Source organism: Chaetodon auriga, chromosome 19 (genome assembly GCF_051107435.1).
Source record: "Chaetodon auriga isolate fChaAug3 chromosome 19, fChaAug3.hap1, whole genome shotgun sequence".
NCBI classification, from domain to species: Eukaryota; Metazoa; Chordata; class Actinopteri; order Chaetodontiformes; family Chaetodontidae; genus Chaetodon; species Chaetodon auriga.
Window position 1 is genome coordinate 8,103,644 of NC_135092.1, and position 15,661 is coordinate 8,119,304.

The window sequence follows — 15,661 nt, forward strand, 5'->3', positions numbered from 1 at the left end:
CTGTGTCCCACCTCCTGTAAAGGTGATACAATAACTTTTGAGATGGTTGCTGTGCCTTAAAATTTGTTTCATCTTGCTTTAAATTATGCTTTGGTTGTACAGTAGTTGCAGAACAAACAGCAAGTCCACCTTCAAAGTAGGAAACGGTTTACGGTCGTCACATAAAAACAGCACGTACAAGCAAACAAGCTTACATCTGCCTGCAGCCAACGTGAGTCCCCCTCTTGTACAGTAGGTGGGATTCTCCTTTGGCTGACTGGTAGATGTTTGCTTTCCATTGTGGGACACCACGGTTTAAATTTGGTCTGTTAGGCTCATGTGAAATAGAGGAGCTTCTATCACAACAAGAGCACAAATGTAGCGTAGCGGTCAGGCAAATATTTTGACCAAACACTCAAGGCAAACAGATTTCCCCATTGCTGGGTTCTGTGTGGTTCCACTCATTCCTTTACCATCCTCAAGTATGTCGGCCACTCTGTCCACATTTTGAGACTGTCCTAAGAGGAACGACAGCGGCACTGGTCATTTTTAAATGCCTAAAGCAGCCTGTGTTCTCATTTACCTGTCAAAGACCTCTAGGGGCCATGTGAATTATGACTCTTGTCATTGAGGAAAAGATGACAAAAACTCTCAGGGATTAGAATGAAGTGGACGTGCATGGGACTTTGACATGTGAGAGACAGATGTTTGCATGCTCAGAAAATATTAAAAAAAAAAGAAAAAAAAAAAGAAAAATATAACCAGAAGCCAGCTGAACTCAAGTTTCTCTCTTTCACAGAAGATGAGCTTGTTTGCCAAGTTACCTCATCGTAAAACACACTTCATCCAAACTCGACAGAAACAAAATAAAACTCACCAAACCGTCTCGTCTTTCCACTGTTACAACAATCACCCGCTGTAGTTCGACTGAAATAAACCCTTGAATTCACGGAATTAGATGTATGAATCGCTGCTTTCCATGCCCGACCTTCCTGTTGCTCCTCTCCTGCTTTAAGGCTCTCCTATCCCCAACCCGCCGTGTCTTTGAGTCGGAGTCCTGGTCTGAGTCACTGTAAATCACATCAGCGCCATTTTCCCTGTCGTCAAACTGGCCTCCTTCTGTCTCTGAGGCTGTGGTCAGTCCTGTTGTCTAAGGTGTAAACACCACCACCCCCAAAGAGTAGACTAAAGAGTATAATGAGCGGCACTTAGTGGTGACTCCGGTGAGCAGCTGCCCCCTATTTTGTTTGGAGCAACCTTTGACAGAAGGCCATATCTTACACATTGTCCCTTTGCTGTCATTGTCTGGGCTGCCAGTTGAGATATCTGCTGTTCTCATATGATTCTCTCTCTCTCCGCCATAGTTTGTTCATGCACACCCCTCCACCTCCCCATCACCACCAGTCTTCGCATATTCTTCTGCTTCATCACTTTATCAGTCTCAGCAGAATCATCAGCCTCCGCCACCACCAGAGTCTGGGCTTCAGGGGGGATTTATCTTGGGACAGTGCCCCTCCATTACAAATCAACGTGTAGAGTCTAAGCACCAAGGACTTTCTGATAAGACTAATTATCACATATCCTGATTGAAATGGCCTGTTTTGTCATTTAGTTTGTACGACTATGAGGACGGCCAGAGACATGACTTCAGGGAATCAGGAATGTCATTATCATTTTATCATTTGGTCTGTAAAATATTAGAAAAATATGCCTCTCAGAAGACAGAAAAGAAGTCCAAGGTGACATCATCAAATGTCTTGTTTTGTGTAGAAGCTGGAATTGAGTGAATGTTTGTAGTTTTTTTTACCTCAAAATAATGGATTGTACCTTGAGGATGTGAAAGCAACATTGCTGCGCCTTGCTTGGTTCTAAATTACACTCAATGCAAACAACATATTCCACTTAATGAGACAAATGAGCAACGCTATATTGTTAAACGCATCGTGGCTTTAACACTTCATTTCATTCCACAGCCGCGGTGGTTGGTTTACTGCAAACACCTCACTAAGTGTTCACAGATGGTGTAACGTTGGCAGACATAACTGTCCCCACCAAATACTTTCTCATAAGCTGAGACGGTCACAGCAGAAGGTTTGAACTTCACTTGGACACCGGCACCGGCAGACAGGAGGAAATATTTCCAACAGCCTATATTCTGTGGAAGGTTAATTGGTAAGGAATACAATATGTCCTTGATTCCCCGAGTGTCAGTCTCACGCTCTCTTTTTCTCTTTACTTCACTCCACCCCTCTCTCCCTTCCTGTCTCTCTCTTAACAAGTTACTGAGACAAAAAAATGTGTTTCCAATTAGGCTCTGAGGAAAAAAAGAACACTCTCAACTGCGAACGCTACAAGAAATGGCTTTGGTAGCAGAACATTTACATTAGAAAATATATTTTCCAAAGGAAAGTGGGAAAATGCCAACTGGCTGAATTAAATGCACTTGTTACGGATCAAGTTTCACCTGTCTTCAGATTTAAAAAGTCAAGATGATGCAGTTTACTCAAGAAAAATCATCTGTTTTATCGATTTGCAGTGAAAAGCTGTAACACCTTTTGAAGAAAAAAAAAGTTTCTACAAGCAACAATGCCACGCTTTATTCAAATTGGCCCTTCTTTGCAGCGTTAGTCTCCCGCCTGTGTGTGTGTGTGTGTGTGTGTGTGTGTGTGTGTGAGTGTGTGTGTGTGACGTCATGCGCAGACAAAGGTCCTCTCCTGCAGAGTGTGTGTGGCAGTCGGTCAGTGAGAGAGAGAGAGAGAGAGAGAGAGAGAGAGAGAGAGAGAGAGAACTTGGCGGAGCCGTCGCGCCAGCGCAGAGAGGCACGGAGACGCAGCAGAGAGCATCAAGGCGACTTCATCTGGGAAACAAAACAGAAATAAAACAACTTCAGAAACAGGGACACGGTGATAAGGGGGAGAAATCAGAGGAGTTATTGCTTTTTTGCACGGACATAAAATGAAAGGGTTACCTGGCTGTATATTGGATTTGGAGTCTTGCATTACACCGCTGCGACTTTGACACCAGAGTTGCGCAGACAGAGTCTCTAGGAGTTGTCTTGGAGGAATTTCAGGCTTCCCGAATCAAACTTGAGTTGGGCATCCAGGAGCCAGTCAGGGACTAAGCTAAACTACCTACCTACTGCTCTCACTGGAAAGGAAGACACTGTAAGTATTTCATTTCTAATCCTGCTTCTTGGATGAATCCTTGTAAATAGAAATTAAAGATTTTTTTTCGTTGTTGCTTACATAAGCGCGTCTTCTTATGCATGCACGATGTGGGCATCTTTACATAATCAAAGTATACCTGCCACGTAGACGTGGCTAGAAAGCGTCCGGTTCAGATAAAGGCTTTGATGGCATTAGCAGATGCCTGGATCCGCTGTGCGCACCGTTATTTCGATAGGAGACGCTCGGCTGTGCGCCTGCAGGGGGTGAGGACGAGGGACGCGGCTGGAATGAAGGACTTGTTGCGCCAGAGTTGGGTTCTTTATCAGGAACTGGGACTGGAACAATAATTGTGGAGGGGAGTAAGCGGGAAAGAAAACAAGCGGGCGTTGGGTCTGGGAGTAAAAGCTTGACATCTGTGTTGATTTTCCACGCTGATCCTCAGTCAGAGTGTGTTTGGAATTTACTTTTAGGTCCCTTCATTGAACCTCTTCCTGTCTCTCCCAAATGTAACCCCCTTAAGTTTTCCATAATCCAGCTGTCATCCAGAAGACACGGGTTGACAGTGTCAGCACTTGCATGATAACCAGGTTTATTGATAGTCCTCAGACATTTCTTGTGTTGGCATCTTCCCAAACTATGCGCCTTGATGCCGTCTACTACCGGCAGGAGTCAACACTCCATGCTGCGCCCTGGACTCAGGCCTTGAAACACAGCAACAATTTCATCAGCTATCTGGACTTCTGGCTGAACTCTGTTAAAGATGTGACACTGGCTAAACTGATGATTTTGCCAGGTATTTCTGCTAAGACCTGATCAGAAATTCAAGATGACAGTGTTAACAAATGTCACTTGGATGGAGATAAGTAACTCAGGTGTGAGCAGAGTGCCTGGGTGGTGGCTTAGTTTCACTGTGACAGAAATGTAAAGAAATCAGTTGTTGTGTCTCCATAGTTGGACAGTAAAAAAGGCAAAAGTGGTGATAGTATTTCACCACTGAACATCGATTAGCACTCCTGCATCTAGTTGAGGTTCATGCAAATAGCGATGATTTTTCATTCACCTGAAAAATGCAAATGAAGAGATTAATCAGGGAAGTTTAGCCATAACCATACACATAGCTGCAAAGTTTATAGTGTATATGAAACTGAAGCTCTGAGAATTAGTTGTGTGTTAAAGGAGGGAATTGACGGGCCACATGAGCTCTGCTGACTGTGTGGTGCACAGTGACTCTTACAGAAGACGTCAAAGATGTCAGGCACTTTTTTTTTTTTGTCTAGCAAATGAGGGTCAATGAAGCTGTTCAACACTGGCTGAAAGCAGATTATCTCAATAAGGCAGCTGTAAAACTTTGGTATTTGTGTCCCCAGAGCACATTTTCTGAACTCTCTGGAGACTCTTAACATTTCCTGTGGAGCAGGCCAGGTCAAAATTTTTACTTGACACTGAAACTAATGGCCTGATGGTGATGAAATTTGCTGTGTATTTTTCACTTTCACAGCCTGAATTTGAATGCTTTTGGTGACCTTTCCCCCTCGTGCCATCGTCAGTCCAGAAATATCTGTTGAAAATGTCCTAATTGTAATGTCCCCTTTAGTTTCCTTCATCCACAGCCCTCAGACCAAAATCTCTTTTTGTACTTATGAGAGATAATAATTGACCGAGCACTTAGATGTAGCATTAAAATAAAAGTTCTACATTAGCTCAGAATGGACAAACCAAACACTGGTTCTTAAGGGGGCCTTCCACATTTTTACATTGAAGTCAACATAGGTTCTTCTACATGCTTGGAAAGGGAGGGGAAAATATTCAGTCGGTTGCTATCTGCAACCTTGCCACTAGATGCCGCTAAATCCCACACAGTGGTCCTTTAAGACACATTATCATCTTAAAAAACAACTGGCTGGATGACCATCTTCACATCGCCTTTTCGCCTACATTTCAACAAGCACCCAAGATCCGTGATAACAGAACAAAGTGACTCGTTCATCTTTTCCTGTAGTTGATTTTAAAGGTCTGCTATAAGAAAAAAGCCACGCGCTCCCTACATGCTGTCCTTTTGATGTTACCTAATTAATCCTGAATTGGGGCTCAAATGGTATGTGTATGTCTGTGAGTGTATTTGTGTATTCAGAGGGGATAGCAAGAAGACTGTTTACCTACCACCCACTGCCGCAAACCTCAGGGGGGCTTTGATGCTATAGTGGAGTGTGAGAAGCATTTACACTTCTGGAGGTAGATTAGGTCAGTGGCTTTCAAGCTTCTCAAAATAATGTTTCCCAATGAGTCACATTTGTTGACTTTTTTCTGTTGAAATGTGGGAACTTTGAACAGTCATTTTAGTTATTTCGATGTAGGGCCTGTTTTCGTTTCTTCCACTGTTCTCTATAGGAGCTCATGTACTGTATATTGACTTTAAACATCCAACAGCTACAGCTGGTGGTGGGATAGGGTAACAAGAGCACAGGGTCTTAAGCATATTATGATAGTCCCCCAAAACTCCTGATCTTTTTACCCATTTCTTTAAGGTTTTGTAATTCTTGCTACAAGTATTAACTGCATTTTCACAACACTTAAGTTGCAACCATCCCCTCTCTGAGATCCTTAGTGACACATATCTAAATATTATGCTGCATTTCATGACAAGCAAGGCTACTGCAGAGAAGAGGAGGAGATAAGTGAGAGACAGCAGTGAAAGCAGACGACAAGAAGACACTGAGACTGTTTGGAGAAGGCGAAGAGAACAAAGTGAAAAAATAAAAATGTTGTACATTTGTTACGTTATGACTGCCTTTGCATATAAAACCAGGGAAGCAGTGCAGACTTTTTGCCTTTTGGCGGTTTTGATTGACAGATTTGACACAAGTGCAAAAACAGAGTCACCCAATTGTAGTTCCAAAACCTGTGAGATGCTGAAAAGCAAAACAAATTGTGAAGGGGTGAGTTGATGCTTCTAACCTCTGGCCTTCTTGCCCAAACTAAACAAAACTGCCAGAGCAGAGACTTATCACCTCCCCTGAAGATGACTGTTTTATGTTTCCCAACATGAGCTCTGACATCCGTCAAAAGAAAGGGTCCTCGAACCATCTGTGTTGTGATTAGTGAAAGCACGATTTCTCCTCCCCCTCGTCTCAGGACCTGCATTCCACCCATTCTTCCCCCCAATGTCCAGATTGTTTCCACATTCATGCAGGTAACAGAGTTAGTTCGTGAGCTGCTGTGGCAGAAATTAAATTTCCTTCAGAGCCATGTGAACAGGGAATGGATCCATGCAGATCTACCTATTCACACAGGTACACTTCATGCATTGGTTATGGAGCTTCTCAGTACAACTGTTGCCTAATGTATTAAGCCTGCATCATTGCTGTGGAAATTTTCAGAAAAAAGTTGCAGATGTTTCAGTCTTCAGTTTCGCTGCCAGCTCATGTGTTAATCTGTGGTTAGACCACTACTTCTTATTTGACTGCTGATCATGAATATGTTGATCACACTGGACATCTTAAAAGCATGACTCACCACAATCAGACTCTGGTCCTGATCACACATTTTGTTTGCTGTGACATGGGACTTTTTGGGGTAGCACACAATCACTTGGGTGCAAGCAGGCTACTCTGGATCAGACGCAGTCAAACAGCAGCACTAACAGTCTGACAGCCTTCCTCAAACTTCAGCTGGATCATTCATGCTTGATGTTTTCTGTCTATATCGTTGTAAAACATACTGAATACCACTGACTGCTCAAAGGACTACAAAGCTGTCCTCATTTTTTGTTTTTAATAGTTTGGTTTGGAAGGTGGGCTGGTAGACTGACGGACCTGCTCCTAACTCATCTGTTATGGTATTAGCTGTAGACACTAGCTGTATGTTCTGTTTATGCACAGGAAGAGGCATAAATGTTGCAGTTCCTCTTCAAAGTCCTCCATTCTTTTCTTTTTCTATTTCAGTCGTAAAAACAAATGTTGGTTATGACAGGAAGCTCTTCTTATCAGTTTGAGAACACTTCTGCTATCGTGTGTGACACATGACATTTTTGACATGATTATCTTAAAATGTGGTTACTGTATTTGTATGTTGGGGGAGAAATTCAGTTCCACATGAAAGCATGTTGGCAAATTAGAATCCCAAAAGCCCCTGTCACAGGCTACATCTGAATGTTTGCTTCCATCAAAATAATGTACCTTCTTGGGTTGCTTAATTTATTGATCCTTACGCGTGAATCAGACCACACAATTTTTTTTTTTTTTTTTTTTTTTGTCTTTGACGATTGTCACCTTGTCAGATCTAATGATCACAGTTGGTTCACGACATGTATGACTCTGACTAATCACAGCACGTCTTATTCCACGATCACATTAGATGCCATCTGGGAGGCTGGAGAAGCAATTGTCAAGCAAATTGACAGAAGCATTGTGTGTGATGCTGCGGGATCATGTACTGAAAAAAATACAAGAAAAAAAATGGCTGTGGGTGTGCTATAACATTAAAAGCAAATGCAAGAGGCATTGTAAACTTCAAGCCATCCGGTTATTATTTATATCTACAGTACAACTGACTGCACTCTGGAGAGAGTACCTTTATTTTTGAGGTAGCATTGAGAATGCAGGACCAGTCAGCAATGGATAAATAAATTAAGTAATATGTTATAATACTATAATGTAATGTAATTACATGTAAAAATTATATATAATGCAATAACAATGACAATGACAACTATATTCTTATTATTCAGCAGCAACACATAATAATACATGGAATAATGCAATGTAATGAATGCCCTGCAGGAACCACGTGTCACAGTCCTGTGATGTATTAAACGTAGCCAGATGACAAGAAAATCCAAAAGATGATGAGAAAGACATAAAAGGCAGTCAGAAAGAGAGAAAAGCAGACAGGCACATGCTCACTTACCCACTAGACTGTTCTCAAGGTCTCAGCGTACCTGCTGAGCAGCACAAGCTAGACAGAAGGATTTTGGTCAGGGTGACCAAAATTTCTAATCAGCTGTGGGTCACATCATGAGCAAGGCATCATCGAGCCGCGTGCAGTCAGGGTGACCGCAAAGTTTAACATTACATAATTTCAGAGGCTCGCGCTGGCGGGCACAAGACCGCGTCAGCATGTGAAAAAAGAGCATGCAGTGGCCCTCCCTCCATCACTCCTTGTTTCACTGCTGCCCTCCCATTAAATCCCCTCCTTGCAACTCCTCATTCCATATCTAAATTCTGTTGTGTGTGTGTGTGTGTGTGTGTGCGCGCATGAGGGGGTTATGAGTTCAAATCATGTAAAGGATGTCTCAAGTCAGTAATGGGAAAGACGAAAGAGGAACCAAAATCTGCAAGAATGAGGAAATTATTTTTGAGCTGAGCTGTATCAAGAATATCCCTTGAACACATTACAATAGGTCAGTACACTGTTACAACACTCAGAAGGCGTTGCAAAACTGAAACTTTTCAAACACTAAAACGTGCAACTAATTAGTCAGGCAGCCACTTACAGAGTCTTTCAGCAGGCCCGAGTCCGTCCCCCTGTCAAGCCAAGCCATGACTGTAAAGCAGCGGGTCGACTTTTGAAGCTGTAAGACATGAAATGTGTTTGTCACCAGTTTAGTGGAGATTCATTAGGTGGTTTAAGCAACCAGACATAGACGCACTCTGCACTACTTGGTTAGTGGACTGGTTTTAGACATTGCCAAGAAGAACTGTACACACAGTGACAGTCACAGTGAGCTGGGAAGGTCTGCAGGAGACAAGCTCTTATTGTGTGACTCCAACCTCCAACATGTCATCAAGGTGAACAACTTTACCTCTGTTGGTTCTGTGCTCCAGTGCTCGGAACAGCATTTATTAAGATACAGATGTACAGCAAGTGAGCCCCGCCGCAGTTCATCTGATCAGAGAGTAAAATGTGATTACGTGCTTTTGTTTTGAACTATTACTATTAATAAAGACACCTGCTTTTCCCAGAAGTTACACTTCAGACTCAGTTTCCACTGGCGCAGTCAGTCAGCAATGTTAAATCAGATGCAGTGGATGTATTTCCATCCCCTCCGCCCGTACTTTCACCCCTCAGTCGGAACAATACATAATGCAATATTTGGCAGTTTTTTCACACGTAATTGTGTTTTAAATGTATTGAATTTAGTTTTTTGGCCATCAATCTGAGATGGAAAACCCTCGGTGACAAAGTGAAAGCATGTGTTCTGCAAACTTACAAGAAATGCATAAATCTGATCTTTCAGTTACATAAGCATTCAATAACATTCACCCCGCTGGTGGAGCAAACTCGCTGGGGCAAGTGTTCACCTGACATGACAACAACCTGAAGTGTGCAGCCAAGACAGCACTGGAGGGGCTTCAGGATAAGTCTCTGAATGTCACTGACTTGAACAGTATAGAACATTTGTGGAGGCGCCTGGCACTTCACAAACGCTCCACATTCTGCTGACTGAGTTTGAAAGGATTTTCCGGGAAGAATGAAAGAAACTGCCCAAATGCTTAAAGCTTGTAGAGACTTTGTTGAGAAGACTTGAAGCTGTAATTACTGCCACAGGGGTTTCTACGAAGTACCGAGTCCAAGCTCTGAATGCTTTGTGTAAATGAGAGGTTTCTAATAAATTTGACAAGATAATCAAATTGTGAATATAAATTGATCCATTTTAAATTGAATCTATAACTGCAAAATGATGTCATCTGAATACTCTCCGAAGCCGCTGTACCTCTTTTAGTGTCTCTTTCCTTCCTTCAGTGAAGCGCTAGGTAACTGCTGTTGTCAGAGGTGCAAAAATAAACACAGCTTGCTCGATTTTTGCCCTCAGTCTGGTGTTCAGTAAGTGGAACATGTGCAGTTGGACTGAGGTCAGGTGACTGGTTTGGCCAGCGAAGGACATTCCAGTGTTTGGCCATAAAACTCCTTGGTTGTCTCGCATGTGTGTTTAAAAATATTGTCCTGCTGCATTGTCCTAAAATTGGGAATTTAGCAACTGTATAAAAAAAAAAGTCAGCCAACCTGGATGTGGAGACCATCCAGCTCAAACTTCAAGTCAAGGATGAAGTGATTAGATTTTCGGGGCTCAAAGGTCAAGCTTACTGTGACCTTACAAAACACCTTTTTGGCCATAACTCAAGAATTAATATGCTAATAATGCCAAAATTTCACATTAGTGCCTCTTCAGTGAATAATTTCAGTGAAGTACATTTGTTTCTGCTCGGTGCACAGCATTAATAATTCTGACAGTCCGGAGAAGTCAGTGATGAATTCAAGGAACGCTTTTGAGTCAAACCCTGAGATCTCTGCAGACCGCACTGACGCAATCCCTTATTGCATCTGCTCCGGTGATGTAATCAGTGGAATAGTGTGATTTCATTAGAGGATGGCTGAACACACCCAATAATAAACTGCAGAGAAACCTGACACATGTGGTAGAGGCTGTTTATCGGCACGCATTCATCGGTCAATATTTCGAGATGTTTGGTCATCATAATGTATATGTGGGCATCTTCGCGTTCAAAAGAGGGTTGTTGATTATATTTCTATGAGATCCCCTAAAACTGATGAATGTCTTAAATGGCCTTTGGTGTGGATTATCCTTCACGCTGAAATTACACTGAAAGATCAATCACTCATGATCTCTCCTTGACAATACCCCTCCCATAGGAGACATGTCATTGGGTTCTGCTGACCATGTGCAAATCCAGTGTGCTCTTCTTGTGTCAGTATGCCGCACAAATGCCTCTAGTTTAGGTGTCAAGTGGTTTACACGCCATCCTTTTCTGTCATACAGCTTCAGCTGCTGTATGCTGCATGTCTGAGGGCTTTTTAAGCAATAATTTCATGGTTATATTTTTTTCCTGCCATTTAGCCTGAAAACCTGCTTTACCAAAACATGTGGAACGGATCATACCAGAAAGACCTTAAAAGCAAAGTAGGTTATTAGGTGGACATTTGCAAAATGAAAGGGTGTGTTATGCGCTGCTCCGCAGATAATAACCCCTGAGTTGGATTTCGGTTGTCACTAGACGTTCCCAAGCTATGATCCCTGAGAGAATTTATAGCCAAATTAAAGTGGCTTTTATATGTTATTTATGATTCTGGCTGTTATTTAGAAATAAAACATTGCCTTCAGTGGCTTTGCATAAACCAGAAGCCACTGTGACACCCACTCAGCTTGTCTCTGCAGAGCTGTGTGTAATTTAGCAAGTTAACTCCTTCTCCCTGGGGAATAAAACGTTATTTTGCGAAAGTAAGTCTAATAGTAAATTCTCCAGACGTACTTTTCTTGGCACTGTGTTGAAAAGCTCTTTCTTGAATATCACGGAGTGTTATTTTTTCTCAATAATATTGTAGACTGATTCCCCCAGTTCTATTCTATTCTATTCTATTCTATTCTATTCTATTCTATTCTGTCTGTCTAGTCAGATGAATTCTGGTCTAACTTGTAAGACAAAATACATTCTGTTCCATTAAATTCAAATGTCTACTGTATGACAACAAACAGATCCAGTTCTATTCTAGTCAAGGCAAGTCAACTTTAAAAAAAAACAAAAAAATTCTGTTCTTTTCAATTTGAATCCAAATTCTGCTGATTTTGTTCTATTCTAGAGGACTTGAGTGTAGTTTAAACTATTAGTTTACAATCTAGTTTATAAGACAAAGCACATTCTGTTCTGCTCAGTTCTGTTCTGTTCTGTTTTGTTTTGTTCTGTTCTATTGGATTATATTGGATTGATATGGTTATATGGTATCGAGTTTGTTAAACCAATCATATTCTATTGTAGAGTCAAGTAAAATACAATTGAGTCAAATCAGGTCAAACATGGGCATGTCATGTAATACAAACCTCATTCTATTCTATTCTATTCTATTCTATTCTATTCTATTCTATTCTATTCTATTCCATTTTATGCTACTGAGTCAAATATAGTCTAGTTTACAAGACTAATCACTATTCTTAGCATTCATCGAATGTAATGACTGAACATGTGTCAGTGTGTGGCTTCGTGTGCTGAGATGGAAGCGCTTAAGTGGCTGCGGAGGTATCATCCTCTGACGACCCATGAATCAGCCCATCGCGGCTGCAGTCACTCATGACTCAACACCAGCTCTCAATCCAACCCTTGTATTGAGCTCTGCTGCTCCGCTGCAACTGTTTGAGAGTATGTGTGAGAGTGAGGGCGTGTGTGTGTGTGTGTGTGTGTGTGTGCGTGCGTGTGCGTGCGTGTACTCACCCACGATGTTAGAGAGAAAGTTAGAGAATGAAAGCCTATGTGTGTGAGTGTTTGTGTGTATGCTGGGTTATAGAAGTCCTGTTTCTCTGCTTTCTGGGGTCGGAGTCTTGAAACAATGGGCACATTGTGTGGAGTTGGCAAAGAGGAGAAGGGGGAGGCTGAGGAGGAGGAGGAGGCGTGAGGTGGAGAGGAGGAGACAGGAGAGGAAAGCTAAAGAAAAGAGATGACAGAGGATGATAACAGAGGGGTTAAATGGAAAAGGAGTAGAGAGGAGAGGAAAGGAAAGGAGGAACTGAGTAAAGAGGAGAGGTGAGAAGTTAAGGACGGAGCAGTGTGGAGGAGAGTTAAAGGTAGAGGGATGGAAAGGAAGAAGGAGAGGGAAAATGTGCAGAGGTGAGGAAGGAAAAAAAGAAACAGAGTTTAGAGGGTGTGAGGAGAGAGGATGAAAGGAGAGGAGAAAAAGAAGAGATGGGAGAAAAAGAGGAGGAAATCACCAGTGTGAAGAGGTTGAAGGAGAGCTTAGGAAGCAAGGAAAGAGGAAGGAGGAAGAGAGAAAGAAAGCAGGACAAGTGGGGGCAAAAGCAACAGAAAATGTTTAAAGGAGGACAAGTGGAAGCATATGGCATGAAAAGAGGAGAGAGGGAAGAAGTGTGGAAATGTATATGTTACATGTTCTCTCAGTTTCACTTGTCACTTGTCACATTGCCACAACGGTGCCAAGTGGGAATTTGTGGATCAGGCTCACGTTCAAAATTGAAATCTTTAGACCCAGACTGTAATAGAAGACAGCTCATAAATCATCTCAGTCTGCTCGGAGATGAAAAGTAAATCAGTAGCACTGGTCCAGGGCTGGCATACTGTACCACATCCTGGACATTTCAGTCAAATGTGTTATGAGAGGACTGGATGGAAGCCAGACTTCTTAGCTACATATATTATACAGGTGAGGAAAAAGCAGTTGGGTGGGTATAAAAAAAAACGAACCCCCCCCCCCCAAAAAAAAACATGATTTACTGTGACTGAGAAAAGATTTTTGCTTCAAAGTCAATTCAAACATGCATGTACAATGAAAACAGAATGTTTGAATGAACTGTTAACCATCTAATCTGAGGTTAGGCCAAAACTAAACATGGGCAGGACCCTGTAAAGCCGAGTCTACACACATTCAGTGAAGAGACTTTCTTTCATGCGCATCAAAGTCTGCACAGCTGCGCTTCACAATTTGGGTGATTTTATTATTTATGCTAAAAATAATCTTTAAAAACCATCACCATGCCCCAGATGTGTACAGTGGTATTACTGTTCGGTATGGTAATTTATGCAGAGCTGTGATCACCCTTTGATGCTTTGTGACTTTATATGAAAATGAATCATTCTTACAAAGCTCGAAGCCACAGAGACAACAATTTACTGCGAGATGCCGTGCTGATGAACTGCAGGGGCCGATTCTTGGTCAATAAAACATTGAATTTTAACATCCAAATGAGCTTCATATGAACATATTTTTCTGAGCTCCAAAGCCAGAAGATGTATTCTTTTCTCCATGGAAAAATTATCAGTATTCCCAGTGAAACTATATGTCAGTATAAAAGCTCTTACATTTCACAAATTAAGTTAATTTATATCACAAAATTGCCTCAAGGGACTTAAACGTCAATCCAGAGAAGGTGAAAAGTGGAAGAAAGCTTGGGAAGAGCAGCAGGGATCCCTCTCCCAGGATGGACAGACATGCATTATATGTCGTAGTAACATTACAATAATATCATCATAAAACATATATGAAGAATATAGATCCAAGAGGATGTTGAGCAACTTCATGTGTCTCCAAACAGACCTGAGCCACACAATCTCCTCTCCACCAGGGAGGGCTGGAAAGAGGACAGACTACGCAAACACGCAAGAGGCAAACCTGAAACACACCATTCACTCAGACAGGAGAAGACAAACAAACACACAGAGGGAGAGAGACACAAGAGGAGAGGCTGAATCTCCTGGAGGACGAAGATCCAGATCCAGAACATCTGGAATGAGGCACCGACAGCCAGAAAAGAGAGACAGAGAGAGAGAAGGGAGATAAACACCCAGCTGTGCTGGTGGGACACAAATGAGCAGAGGGTGAGAGAGATGCAGTGGTTTTCAGAGTTTACAGTGTGCTCTTATGGGTTTAATAGATTCTGTCAGAGTGAGACTGACCCACCGCAAGGCAACAACAACTGGCCTGAAGTAATCAAAGAAAGAGCAACTGAAAGTGGAAGCACAAAGATGAGTCTTACGTTTGGATGTAAAGGCCTCCACAGAGTCAGACTGTCAGCAGGGAGGTTATTCCAGAGGAAGGGGGCACGTGAAGTTTGATTTGGATATCAACTAAAGTAATTCATATCCAGACTTTTACGCAGTTGAACATCAGCCTCCTGTCAGTTCAAAAACAGAAAATCATGTAGGATCATCTTTTAATTACCCATCTTTCTGTGGAATATAGCTCCCAACTGACTCCCACATCAGGTATTACCCTGACACTTTAATAAATCTAATACAGACTAAACTTTCTCTCTGCATAGGAATAACATGCCAAACGTGAAATTCAGTGGTGTTTCTCTTAAAGCTTGATTCCTCTCAGGGCTGTATTAACAATAGCAAGCAGAAAGTTGGATGACGGATTGTTGAGAAATAGAGAGCGGACTTTATTCAGCTTCTGCTGCAGTGTTGATCTGAGTGGACCCAGCCAGTTTATCTCAGTGAGTGTTAGAACAATGATAAAGAAACAGAAAGGCAAACTGAAACGCAGAGTTAGGAAAAATTGTGCGGAGGGTAAAGGACTTGTCATATCTACAACCTTTTAAAATGCAAGCAACACTGAGTCTTTCAGCGCATTCACTCCTCAAATATATGTTTCCTAAAACAAGAAGGATTAATTAGGTGTCAGTGAAGAGAAAAAAATGTAAATTCTGATACTGATGTTTGCAATAAGATGAGCAATTGCTTCAACCGTATTAGGATGGTTGGAGTGACACGGCACAGCCTTCTGTTGATCTTAGATTGAGGCTTAATGCAAAATACAGTAAGAATTGAGGGCGAGGTCAACATTGGATAATGTTACCAGTTACAAACCAGTTTTACGATGTGACAAGGTTATGGCCAAGTTCTGGTTACATCTGGGCACAAAATGAGAGAGTGAAAATAGTGTTTACGTCTTCGTTAAGGTTAGGGGACGGTTTATCATCATGATTACAGTATAAGCCATGTGGTTACAGCCAGGGAACGACTGACTTGGTGAAAAGAAACCGAACCACAGCC

At 42.0% G+C, this 15,661-nt stretch overlaps 1 protein-coding gene across 1 annotated transcript in view; it reads left to right on the plus strand.

The window, feature by feature from the left end:
* The first annotated feature begins 2,711 nt into the window (after nt 1-2,711).
* Nucleotides 2,712-15,661, plus strand: part of lpar1 (lysophosphatidic acid receptor 1) — a 36,275-nt gene continuing 23,325 nt past the window's right edge. The window contains exon 1 of the mRNA XM_076758968.1: nt 2,712-3,143. The gene's annotated coding sequence lies outside the window, so the exon portion shown is untranslated. The remainder of the gene's footprint in view (nt 3,144-15,661) is intronic.